Here is an 11,537-nt window from a genome sequence, read left to right on the forward strand (position 1 = left end):
AGGCAGAGCTTGCAGTGAGCCAAGATGGCACCACCGCACCCCAGCCTGGGCGACAGAGCGAGACTCTGTCTCAAAAAAAAAAAAAACCAAAACAAAACAAAAATAGAGATTAACAAAGACTGCTAGGTAATTTCCAAAAGATTCAACAGCCAGCTTAAAGGGGCCCCCACTGTGCAAATGTGGGAAACTTTGGTCTTCAAAGAAGATAATTGCAATTTATTAAAACCCATCATAAACATTAAGAATAATTGGTCACCTTATAGGATGATGGAGTATTCATTGTCTTGAAAACTTGAAGCAAAAAAAGCATTTTTCTTTCCTCTATGAACAGTACCACTGGATAACTAAATGGCAGAAGAAGGAACTATCTCTTTCTAGTGTTCTAATAATTAAGAAAAGATCGTATCATTTTTCATTACCCAGTGGATCAATAAATTTGGATTTTGTGCATCAATTGCTATAACATCACAAAACGGCCGGGCACGGTGGCTCACGCCTCTAATCCTACCATTTTGTGAGGTCAGGGTGGGAGGATTGCTTGATCTCAGGAGTTCGAGACCAGCCTGGGTAGCATACTGAGATCTCATCTCTACAAAAAAAAAAAGAAGTTTTAATTAGCAGGCATTGTGGCATGTGCCTGTATTCCCAGCTACTCCCATGGCTAAGATGGGAGGATCACTTAAGCCCACCAGATTGAGGCTGCAGTGAGCTGTGATTGTGCCACTGCACTCCAGCCTGGATGACAGAGCAAGACCCTGTCTCAAAAAAAAAAAGAAAAAAAAAAGACAACCAGACATTTTATGCCTGCTAATGAAAGAACTCAATATCACCTATCACCTATTTTTGCCACAGAAATTAGAAATGAGTCCGATGATGCCTCTGGGTTCAGCTGCCTGCTACACTGCAGGAGATCCAGAGGACAGCGGAACGTGTTGAACTGAAGCATGAGTGTACAACTAGCAAAATTCAAACTTGGGAGGCTCAAGTGGGAGGATCACTTGAGCCCAGGAGGTCAAGGCTGCAGTAAGCTGTGATTGCATCACTCAACTCCAAACCCGGTGATAGAGTGAGACCCTGTCTCAAAACAAAGCAAAAAAACTCTAGTTAAATTCTTACTCTGTTATACAGAGGCCCCATCTTCCTTCCATGCTGTGTCCCAGATAAGCCAGTGGTAGCATTGTGACTGTCCTTGGGCCCTCCCATCTATCCTTAGAATTCAGGCTACTTTTGCCCTGCAGTCTTAACCCTCTAATGTTGTTGTTTGTTTGTTTGTTTGTTTGTTTTGAAATGGAGTCTCACTCTGTCACCTGGGCTGGAGTGCAGCGACTTGATCTCAGCTCACTGCAACCTCTGACTCCCGGGCTAAATCTATTCTGCCTCAGCCTCCCAAGTAGCTGGGATTACAGGCGCCTGCCACCATGTCTGGCTGATCTTTGTATTTTTAGTAGAGACAAGGTTTCACCATGTTGGCCAGGCTGCTCTTGAACTCCTTACCTCAAGTGATCTGCCCACCTCAGCCTCCCAAAGTGCTGAGATTACAGGCCACCACACCCAGACCAGCCCTCTAACGATTTAAAAGAAAGTTATGATTTTGTAGATTATCCGGTTTTTATTGTTATTAATGTGAGAATGAATCTTTTTTCCAGCTTCCTCCATCCTAGGCAGAAATAAAGTCCCAAATCTTTGTTTTTTAACTGGTCATAGAGGACCAATCGCCATCCTTTATTCATTCCTTGATCATCTCAGGCTAGAGAAGTCTAGGGATAGAGCTATCTATAACATGACCAGAAAAATTAAGTGGGCTGTAGCATAATCACATATTTGAAACAGGTAAGTGAGTCATCTGTGGCTAGAGGCAAATCATCAACTTACTGCATTCAGATGTTGCTTAATGGCTAGATACGGCTTTGAGGGTTATGCTTTTATTAAATATGTCAGTTCAATTTTACAATGGAAAATTCTGAAGATGGATGGTGGTGATGGTTGCACAATATGAATGTACTTAATGCCACTTAATCATCCACTTAAAATTGTTAAGATGATAAAAATTATGTATATTTTACCTCTATAAAAATATTTTTAAAGGCTGGGCATAGTGGCTCATGCCTGTAATCTCAGCACTTTGGGAGGCTGAGGTAGGCGGATCACCTGAGGTCAGAAGTTCGAGACCAGCCTGGCCAACATAGTGAAACCCCATCTCTACTAAAAATACAAAATTAGCTGGATGTGGTGATGCGTGCCTGTAATCCCAGCTACTTTGGAGGCTGAGGTAGGAGAATTGCTTGAACCCAGAGGTGGAGGTTACAGTGAGTCAACATAGTGAAACCCCATCTCTACTAAAAATACAAAATTAGCTGGATGTGGTGATGCGTGCCTGTAATCCCAGCTACTTTGGAGGCTGAGGTAGGAGAATTGCTTGAACCCAGAGGTGGAGGTTACAGTGAGCCAAGATCATACCGCTGCACTCCAGGCAGGGCTACAAGAGTAAAACTCTGTCTCAAAAAAAAAAAAAAAGATTTTTTAAATTAAGTTTTACAATCCAGTACAAAATAAAAGCATTGTCCATCCTTGTTTCTCAAAAACCCAGAAAGATCTTGGTGATCTCGTCAGCCTTCCACATTCTTATGATTCAGTGACTTCTCATACCAGGCACTGTATGTTGTATAGCACCTAAAGTCTTTCTAAACACATTTCAGTGTGTTTTATTTATTTATTTATCTATTTATTTATTTATTTAAGACGGAGTCTTACTCTGTCACCAGGCTGGAGTGCAGTCACGTGATCTCGGCTCACTGCAATCTCCACCTCTGGGGTTCAAGCAATTCCCCTTGCCTCAGCCTCCCGAGTAGCTGGGATTACAGGAGCGTGCCATCATGCCCGGCTAATTTTTTGTATTTTAGTAGAGACAGTGTTTCACCATGTTGGTGAGGATGGTCTCGATCTCCTGACCTCGTGATCCGTCCGCCTCGGCCTCCCAAGTGCTGGGGATTGCAGGTGTGAGCCACCACGGCGCCCAGCCACAGTGAATTTTCTTTAACACTCACTGGCTCATGGTTTAGGGGAGGCAGAAGAGCTGAAAGAACTCCAGCTAGGGATCAGATTACACTTGGTCTGTAATTATGACTTGCCTAAAACTCTAAGTGACTTTTGGAAGGCCACTAAACCTTTACTGTCTTTTTTCTCACAGGATAATCATGAGAGATTGATCTCTAACTCTGAAATTGGCACTCCAGTAAATTCTTTGATTCAGGAGTAAAAACTACTCCAAAAACTCCACAAGAGGGCAGCTCCTCCGCACCTGAATGGCTTCAGAGACCTTCCAGGCACCTTTGAGGTTATTATAAAACCACTTTTTATACACTGTTTTATTTTTATTTATTTTAATTATACAAGAAGCACACAAATATATTCCCACATAAAAAGTCCAACATTACAGATCAATTTCAAGTCTCTTGATTAATACCCCTAATCCTAGTTTCCTCCCATTATCAGGTTGTTTTCTGAGACTTGTTGAAAAACACAACTTCTGCAACTAATTTTTTCAATCTGCATATAATTTGAACATCATTAACATCTATGTCTGTAGAAGAAATACATAGATATTAATATACTTCTCTTTACTCTCTTTAAAATGCATGTGTCGTACTTGTTTCTTAATGACATTTAGATTATCTTTTTTCAGTATTCAAACAATGCTGCATGGAATATTTCACTACTGTACTTTGAAAAAAGTGAAGAGCCTCACAAGAATTCACGGTAATTAATATTTTATTTAATTAATTAGTTTTTAGTTTTATTAATTTTTGAGACTCCACCCAGGCTGGAGAGCAGCGGCGTGATTTCAGCTCACTGCAACCTCCGCCTCCCAGGTTCAAGCGATTCTCTTGCCTCAGCCTCCTGAGTAGCTAGGAGTACAGATGCACGCCACCACACCTGGCTAATTTTTTGTATTTTTAGTAGAGAAGGAGTTTTGCTATGTTGACCAGGCTGGTCTGGAACTCCTGACCTCAAGTCATCCACCCACCTCGGCCTCCCAAAGTGCTGGGATTATAAGCATGACCCACTGTGCCCAGCGATAATTAAGATTTTAAAGCTAATTTATGAAGCCAAAGGAGGAATGTTTTAATAATTTTACTAACCAGAAAAAAAATATATAAAATCAATTCATAGAAAGAGGGGAAGATGCTTGGCAGTTTTCCTTGGTAGCATTAGGTTACTCCATTCCATGATGTAAATCATTCTGGGATACCGTTTCCTGCTAGGGCATTTTACCAGGTATGCTTTTGACTTAGATCAAATTAGACACAAGTAGCAAATGGCTCAGCTAATGCAGATAACAGAAACAAGAAAAGAATGATCCAGTGTTGCCACCCAGGAAGGGTAGGTGCTGTGTTCTGGTGACTTTTTTTTTTTTTTGAGACGGAATCTTGCTGTTGTTGCCCAGGCTGCTGGAGTGCAATGGTGCCATCTCAGCTCACTGCAACCTCCACCTTCTGGGTTCAAGCAATTCTCCTGCCCCAGCTTCCCAAGTAGCTGGGATTACAGGCACCTGCCACCACGCCTGGCTAATTTTGTATTTTTAGTAGAGACGGGGTTTCTCCATGTTGGTCAGACTGGTCTCAAACTCCCAACCTCAGGTGATCTGCCCACCTCAACCTCCCAAAGTACTGGGATTACAGGCATGAGCCACCACACCCGGCCTCCTGGTTACTTCTGTGTACCCCACAGTAGAAAGGAAATGTTGGCAGGTAATGAGCCAGAGCAATTCAGATTTCATGTGTAGAAGAAAAGTTCAACATAAAAATGTGTGACAATGTTAATGTAAAATATGGTCAGCTTTCCACATTCTTATTATGCAAAATAAAACTTTTATCTATTGTGGACGGCAAGCCACTCAGCTGCTGAGGCAAGAGACCGAGGACACGAGCTGTTTCAGTGTAATAAAATATATAAAATAACAAGAGTTATACTAGATATAGATCATAGATATGATTATATATGGACATCATTAATCATTAGTTTGTAGCAGTTACTCTTTATTCCAATATTATAATAATCCTCACTCTATAATCATAACCTAGGAAAAGCCAGGCCATACAGAGGTAGGAACTGAGGGGACATAGTGAGAAGTGACCAGAAGACAAGAGTGTGAGCCTTCTGTTGTGCCCGGACAGGGCCACCAGAGGGCTCCTTGGTCTAGCGGTAACGCCAGCATCTGAGAAGACGCCCGTTGCCAAGTGGACTGTGGTCTAGCGGTAGCGTCAGTGCCAAGGAAAAACACCCGCTACTTAGCAGACCAGGAAAGGGAGTCCCCCTTTCCCCGGGGGAGTTTTAGAGAAGACTCTACTCCTCCACCTCTTGTGTAAGGCCTGACATCAGTCAAGCCGCCCGCAGTTATCCGGAGACCTAACCATCTCCCTGCGGTGCTGTGCTTCACTGGTCACGCTCCTAGTCCGCCTTCATGTTCCGTCCTGTACACCTGGCTCTGCCTTTTAGATAGCAGTAGCAGAGTTAGCGAGAGTACTAAAGTCTCTGATATGCAGAAATAATGGTGTAAGCGTCTCCTCTCTCTCTCTCTCTCCCCCAACCCACGCCTCGGCTGCCACACAGGGAAAGGACCCCTGTCCAGTGGACACGTGACTCAGGTGACATTACGTATCATTGGAGATGACTCACACTCCTTACCCTGCCCCCTTGTCTTGTATCCAATAAATAGCAGCACAGCCAGGCATCCGGGGCCACTACCGGTCTCGGCGTCTTGGTGGTAGTGGTCCCCCGGGCCCAGCTGTCTTTTCTTCTATCTCTTTGTCTTATGTCTTTATTTCTACGATCTCTTGTCTCCGCACACAGGGAGAAAAACCCACCGACCCTGTGGGGCTGGTCCCTACAATCGTTAACAAATGTTCCTGAAGAACATTTGGATCTTTTCAGAATCCAAATGTTGAATGTCCCATTCAAGCTGTCAGCTTCCAGATCCTGTGTTTCCTGAAGAGACATGTCTGGGATCTGGCTGCAAAAATTCCCAAGGTGCCAACCTTCAGGTCATGGTGCCTGACTGGTGCTGTATTCTCCTTCCAGCCTTGAAGATTCTGAAAGTGGAGGTTTCTTAAGCAGATACAGAGCTAATGGCCAGGTTTCTTGGGGGTACATTACAATAAATGCAAGAGGTGCAGAAAGCAAGAAATTGCTCAGGATCTTAGAAAAATGGACTTGTAACTCCATTTGTGTCTGCTACCTTCTGCAACCCAGATTCCAAATTGTTTTCCAGACTTGTGTTAGAGTTATTGGTGACAGAACATCTTTTTTCATCCCCATGGATAAGACACAAACACCTGCAAAGCTGACTCATGAAAGGAGACAAGGCACTACTATGATAGTGGATTGCGGGAGCTGTGAGGTAGGACCTTAAATTTTTTTGGTTTTTTTGAGTCTCTCTCTGCTGCCTACGCTGAAGTGTAGTGGAGCAATCTCGCTTCGCTGCAACCTCTGCCTGCGGGGTTCAAGTGAGTCTCCTGCTTCAACCTTTCCAGTAGCTGGGATTACAGGCACATGCCACCACACCTTGGTAATTTTTGTATTTTTAGTGGAGACAAGGTTTCACCATGTTGGCCAGGCTGGTCTCGAACTCCTGACCACAAGTGATCCGCCTGCCTCGACCTCCCAAAGTGCTGGGATTACAGGTGTGAGCCACTGTGCCCAGCTAGTAGGACCTTAAATTATCTCCCCTGATACCCCAGAGGAGCCGGAGGCAGCCTGTTTGCCTTCACTCCAGGATGCCATGGCGTGACTTCTAAAAGGACTATTTATGGTGGCATTTGGTGAATAGGAAAGAAGTAGTCTCGCGTTTGGAGGATAGAGTGTGCATTCTCCATTCTGATCTGTGACAATCCATACAGTGGAGGCAACGGGGGGTCTGGGCATGTAAGAGCTTCCGGGAGGAGGAGACTGCTTAGAAGGATGTCTCAGAAAATAATTTCCCTAAGACTGCAAGATTTTCCACCAGCAAGTTTTTCGTTTAAAATTCAAGAATGGAGCACATGACTTTGTAATGAAATGAACATGGTTAAATCCAGCAGCTATGCATGTTATTTTGCTTCTCTGAGTTTCAGTTCTCTTTTTTAGAAGGAATAATTGAGAAAATATATGTGACTAGCACAGGGTCAAACATACTTAATAGGTACACTTCCTCCCCATTCCTATGAAAGTTTATCATGCTGAAGAAGCTGCTGATGAGACAAGTCTGTTGTCTCACCCAGCCTTGTCTTGTTCGTAGATTCATGGAGCTGCTCTGATCCTTCAGCAATTCATCAACAAAATGGTGAAAACAGTAACTCCCACTTGTTGAGTGGTAGGTGCCAGGCACTGTTCTAAGTCTTTTTTACATATATCGACTAACTCATTTGATGCTCATAGCCCCACTTTTTTACATAGCTCAACTAACCCATTTGATGCTCATACCCCCACTTCATAGCCCCATCTACATAGGTAGATATTATTATTTTATACACAAGATAACTGAGACAGAGAAAGGGATACCTCAGTTGGCCCAAGGTCACACAGCTAGTAGGGGTAGTAGGTGATAGAACCGGAGTTCACATCCAAGTAATCTAATTCCAGAGTTCACATTCTCTCTCTCACTCTCTCTCTCTTTTTTTTTTTTTGGTGGAATGTTAAAATGTAAAACCAGTAAAGAACATAGTAATTGCTTGACATAGCAAACAAACATTGTGGAGAAAAGGTGCTTATTCATTATATGTAGGGTCATGTAATTCATGCTTATCTATGGAAGGCCAGTGGATACCCAGTAGTCACTTAAGCACTTTTAGTTTGGGGCAGTTAAGAGCAAATGTGTTGTTTCCATCTATTTTCTCACGTGAACTTCTAGAAACAGAGGACTCAGATGACAAAGTTGCAAGTCTGAAACAACTTCTGTACCTGAATTTTTCCTGGAGAGGAGCCAAACAGGAGAGACTCCCAACGTGCATTGAACTGTGATGTCGTTTTTATGTTTAGCTATTAATTTGGGGGGTTATTTCTTTTTATGTCTTTTTTTTTTAAGAGACAGGGTCTCACTTAGTCACCCAGGCTGGAGTGCAATGGCACAGTAATAGCTCATTACAGCTGCAAAGTCCTGGACTCAAATGATCCTTCTGCCTCAGCCTCCCAAGTAGCTGGGACTATAGGCACAAGCCACCACATGTCTGACTAAATTTTTTGTAGAGACAGGGTCTTACTGTGTTACCTAGGCTGGTCTCAAACTCCTGGCCTCAAGCAATCCTCCTGCTTCAGCCCCTCAAAGTGCTGGGATTACTGGTGTAAGCCACTGCTCTCGGCAGGGGGTGTGTTTCTTATTGCAGCATAGCCTTGCCTATCCTAAAACAGGGTCATTAAATGTTAATAATTATTTTTTTCTCAAATAAAATATAGATAACCATAGATGGAAAATCCCATGAAGCTAGTATTTAAAAACAGAGATTTCTTTCTTCTTGAGCAACAATCACAACAAAACATTATGAGAACCCCAACACTCAAGCAATTGGTGAAATGTTACTGGGTGAATAAAGGACCCGAGAGGCTGAGAAAGGGGTGATCATGTCTTTGCTCAAGATTTGCCAGGACAAGTTTTGGACTTCAGCATTTAGCCACGCCGGCCAAGCCTGGTGCAGAGCTTTATGAAACAACTTAAGTCACTGCCCTGGCTGACTCCGCTGTGCCTAGGCAGAGTCAGGGAAGACACTCTTCATGGTGGAGTGGTCTAGGATATAGAAGCCTACTGAGAAATCCTTCTGACTGCAGAGGCCAAGTTCTCTCCATTCTCTGGGAGCTCAAGGACTCGGAGTTGGCTCAGAAACCATTGCCCCAGCTTCCTAGGCAGGAGGAAATGCAAAATTAAACAAAAAAATGAGTTGTTTTTTTTTTAATAGGTAAAAATCAGGAAACTACTATTTTTCCTTCTGTCCCTCAGCAGACCTGGAAATGTTTGGCCATTTTCCTCTCCATCATCCTCATTTGATTGAAGACTCTTCAGATGTCAAATAACTCAGCAGGGAATGGTCCCAGAGCAGTCCCCACAGCAGTGAGACTCCTAAAGATCATGGGCCGTCTAGTAACAATAGAACAGATGCTAATGGTGCTGTGTATTTTGTTTGTTTCTTCATTTGCTTGAAGACAGGGCCTTGCTCTATTGCCCAGGCTGGAGTGCAATGGCAAGATCATGGCTCGCTACAACCTCAACCTCCTGGACTCGAGCCACCCTCCTGCCTCAGCCTCCTGAGTAACTGGGACTACAGTGCATGCCACCACGCCAGCTAATTTAAAAAAATTTTTTTTTTGTATTGATGGAATCTCACTATACAAGCTAGTCTCAGTCTCCTGGCCTCAAGCAATCCTCCTGCTTCAGCCTCCGAAAGTGCTGGGATTACAGGCGCAAGCCAATGTGCCTAGCCTGATCCTGTTTATTCTCAGGAAAAGGATGGGTGTGAATCATGGAAGGACCACTGTGCTCCTGGATCTGGGGCAAGGAAGTGGTCAGCGTCAAGAGCAGCATCTTTTTCTAGACAGGAAAGCTAAGTCCTAAAACCATCCTGCGTAAAAGAAGTGCACTAGGATAGAATATCCTGGTCTGGGAACAAAGAACTGGGTCAGTCTAAGCATCTGTTTGGTCCTAGGCAAGTAAGTTCATTTCTATGGACCTCAGTTTCATCATCTATTAAACACAAAATCTTAGTTATGATAATGGTCCTACCCACATTCCGGAAACTGCAGAAGTATGACAGAACATGTTGGAAAACTGCAGAGTGCAATGATACTTTGATAACACACCAGGATTTTAACGCTAGTTAAACCTCTTTTTATCTGGGCAAGTTACTCAACCTTTCTATTTCTCACTATGAAAAATGGCAACACATTTCAGAGTAAGGCGACCCAATCTTCTATCCGCTTTATAACTGTGGTATTAAAATGTCCTCACTTGAGAATCACTTGAACCCATGAGGCGAAGGTTGCAGTGAGCTGAGATCGCACCACTGCACTGCAGCCTGGGTGACAGAGCGAGACTCCATCTCAAAGAAAAGTCCTCACTTGAGACTAATTCTATCAGAGCTCCTGAGCTAAGGCCTATGAGACTATATTATAGTGCAGACTAGTTACAGTACTCCATTGTAAACCTTAATTTCTTTGGCAAAGATAAATTCTTAACTAACAGTGAGCAAAGTGACTTTCTCTGACCAATATACAGATGGTGATTTCATTTCTAACCTCAGAACTGACCTTCTGCTGCCCAGGGAGGGGGAGTGGGAAGGGGGGAGGGAGAGAAGGGGCCTGATGTCACTCAGCCCTACAGAGGGGCCTCTTCAGGCTCCTACAGGCAGTTTGGAAGCAGCTGGAAGAATGAGTTAGGTCCTGGTTGCAGGACTTTTTTTTTTTTTCTTTTCTTTTTTAAGTCAGATACAGACATAGCTGTTAAGTAAAATGCTGCCTCCACTGAAAATCCCAAGCCTCAGACCTTTCAAGCAGAGGAAGAATTTAGTAAGCTTCTAGAGGTACCTTTCTGGCTGATTAGGGAAAAAAAGAAGAGAAACTATGGCTTGCTTTGCCATTTGCTTATTCTTTTATACTTGAAATAGTCACAGCAACCAGACAAGAGGAAATTGCTGGAATCTGGGCAAAGTTCCCAAACAGGGTCCCAGTGAGACACCATTGGACTTCTGTTAGAGGGACCTCTGATCCTATTCTTTGAAAAAACAAAAAGCAACCAATGGCTTTCTCTCTGTTCCAAGTTCCTAAGACACACAGAACTCTGAGCCACATTCTTAGGCACTTGTTTCGGAAGAAATTTATGCCGAAATTCTTGACAGGTGATAATGGAGCGCTACCCCCTGAGAGACGTTCCTGCCACTGCTGGACAAAAACTAAGTTCCTGGTCCCACAGGAGGTGACCGTGGTTTAGTCCCTCAGCACCATTCGATAGGTGACACACTGTGCGTGTGCATGTGCCGTGAGCACCTGGGCCTTTTGGAAGGATGGGATCTGGCAGAGAAGGAATGAGAGGAATTGACGTTTTACTTTTCCCTTCACTTGTGCCTTTAAAGAGGATGATCTCATAAATCACCTATTCTAAACAAGCGGGAAGTATCTCACTAGCAAGCCTAAAGCCAATGAACTCACACCTCAAATCCCAGCATTTTGGGAGGCCAAGGCGGGCGGGTCTTTTAGCGCAGGAGTTCAAGACCAGCCTGGGAAATGTGGTGAAACCCTGTCTCTACAAAAAATACAAAAATTAGCCAAGTGTGGTGACGTGCGCCTGTAGTACAGCTACTTGGGAGGCTGAGGTGGGAGGGTCAGTTGAGCCCGAAAGGTGGAGGCTGCAGTGAGTTTCGATCATGCCACTGCATTCCAGCCTGGGCAGCAGGGCGAGACTCTGTCTCAAAATAAAAAAGAGAAAGTGAGAGCTCCCAATGTTGCTGTAACAGCAGGTTCTCTGTGTTATTCTAACGTTTTACTGACACTGTATTTCAATTATTAAATTTCTCTAATAA

The 11,537-nt window shown here is 43.7% G+C and overlaps 1 pseudogene; it reads left to right on the forward strand.

The window, feature by feature from the left end:
* The first annotated feature begins 10,470 nt into the window (after positions 1 to 10,470).
* LOC105521552 overlaps positions 10,471 to 11,537 on the forward strand; it is a 26,315-nt pseudogene continuing 25,248 nt past the window's right edge.

This window comes from Colobus angolensis, unplaced genomic scaffold (genome assembly GCF_000951035.1).
Source record: "Colobus angolensis palliatus isolate OR3802 unplaced genomic scaffold, Cang.pa_1.0 Scaffold40, whole genome shotgun sequence".
Lineage (NCBI taxonomy): Eukaryota > Metazoa > Chordata > Mammalia > Primates > Cercopithecidae > Colobus > Colobus angolensis.